The sequence below is a fragment of the Mandrillus leucophaeus genome, unplaced genomic scaffold, assembly GCF_000951045.1.
Source record: "Mandrillus leucophaeus isolate KB7577 unplaced genomic scaffold, Mleu.le_1.0 Scaffold560, whole genome shotgun sequence".
NCBI classification, from domain to species: Eukaryota; Metazoa; Chordata; class Mammalia; order Primates; family Cercopithecidae; genus Mandrillus; species Mandrillus leucophaeus.
Window position 1 is genome coordinate 1,116,426 of NW_012106031.1, and position 1,933 is coordinate 1,118,358.

Here is a 1,933-nt window from a genome sequence, read left to right on the forward strand (position 1 = left end):
GTTGGTATATGTTAGAAGTATTCTAATATGTAAATAATGCTGATTGTGTTTTTTTCTTTCTCATATTTTTAGCTGGGTTTTTCGATGTGCAATTTTTTAAATGTTTATTATAATATGAGCTTAAAAACAGTTCACCTGCTATCACTTGCTATCTCACTTACATTTTAGTGTGCAAGAAGAAATAAGATTGAACATCATGATATGTATATATATTATATTATACATATATATACACACCTACAGGCATATGAAGCAGTGTGAGGCGGTGCCACATCCTTCTCAGAAATGGCTCTCAGTAGAGCCATCAACATTCTGTTCTTTCACCTCTTTCTGTTTTTCTTTCTTCCTCTTTTGCGAAGGGTCCTAAATACGGGGGTAAATCTAGGGCAGAACAAGAAAGTAGATAGTCTAAACCTTTGCTACTTATGGAAGGGAAAGCAAAATCTCTGCCTTTAAGAAACAAACTTTTCATTCTTTCTCTTTTTTGCCCCTTCAGTTCTCGTTTGCCCCCAGAGTAGTTCCTCCAAAGGAATTCTCTTCTCTCTTCCTACCTCCATGTCTTTTGGTGCCAGAACCCAGGTGGCAGAATAGGTACGATTTGCATAACGCTGCTGTTCTGTCTCTGCAGGAGCGTGGCCAGGGGTCTGCAGACTGAATTAGTCATGAATTGTAGTTCAGTGAACAGCAGGGAGGAGCAGGTAAAGACGACAGGCTCAGGGGTTTGGTGGAGCCCTGTAAAGACCAGGGGGGGTTTTGTGGGGGACACTGGGTGATTCTGCTGTCGGTGTGTATTCTTCCTTGACTGTCAGCTCTCTTATTAGTTCAAATGGAACTGGCTGCAACACCAGGCTCTAGGAGTGGGCATATGACAAATCAGGGGTTCCCAAATCAGGAGAGTGATTGCTAAGCTATAATACATGACCTTGGCCAGAACCATGAAAATTAGATCCAAGAGTTTTGGCAGAACACATTAAAAGACTCTCTCTCTCCCGAAGCTATTCTTCCAGACATTCCTCATGCTTTCTGGCCCAGCAACTTTGAACAAAACTCTTAAGTTTCAGAGAATTTTCTCCTCATGAGGCTTGTCTCACCAAGGTAGAACACAGAAAACTTGCCACTATCCCCATCCTTTTCACTGTAGGAAACAGGTCTGTGAGTTAGATGACTCCACCAGTCACTCAGATATAGGAAAGTTAGATTGAGAATTCAACACCTTAAAGAAGGAAGCTCTTGGGGCACCATTTAGTGAGGATAGCAACTGAGATGTATGGCTTTGGGGGTGGCAGTGATTGTATGATTGAGTTCCTCGGCCTGGAATGGCCTTGATGCCAGCAGCATTTGAACGCTTGCCACCAGTGCAAAGGAAGCCCTCAGTGTTGGTGGCAGCGGCAGCCGATGTACCCTGGCTGTAGTTTCTTTAAATTGTGCATCTTGGAAGTTTGGCTGCAGACAAGGTTCTCTGGCCTTTACAACAATTCTGTAGCCTGCAAAGTAATCTTTTAATGAACTCCTTTTCTGTTTAATCCTCAGGGTCAGAGTGAGCAGTTACAAATAAGAACTTTGACTATACTGTTATAAAACTGGAAGACATAAACCTGGGAATTTCAGGGGCTCTGGCCTGAAGATAGGCCATTTGGAAACAAAGTTACATAGAAGAAAGCATGGCTAAGAGATCAAGAGTTAGAGACAGAGTGAAATTTGATGAATACTGGATCCAGCCTTGCCTGAAGCTAATATGAATAGATATGTAAGTTGATAATTTGTTTTTCTTAAGTTATTTTGGGTTGAGTTACCTGTCGTTGCAATTCAAGGCACTCTGACTTATATAGGTTTTTAATTTACATAGAAGAAAGCATGGCTAAGAGATCAAGAGTTAGAGACAGAGTGAAATTTGATGAATACTGGATCCAGCCTTGCCTGAAGCTAATATGAA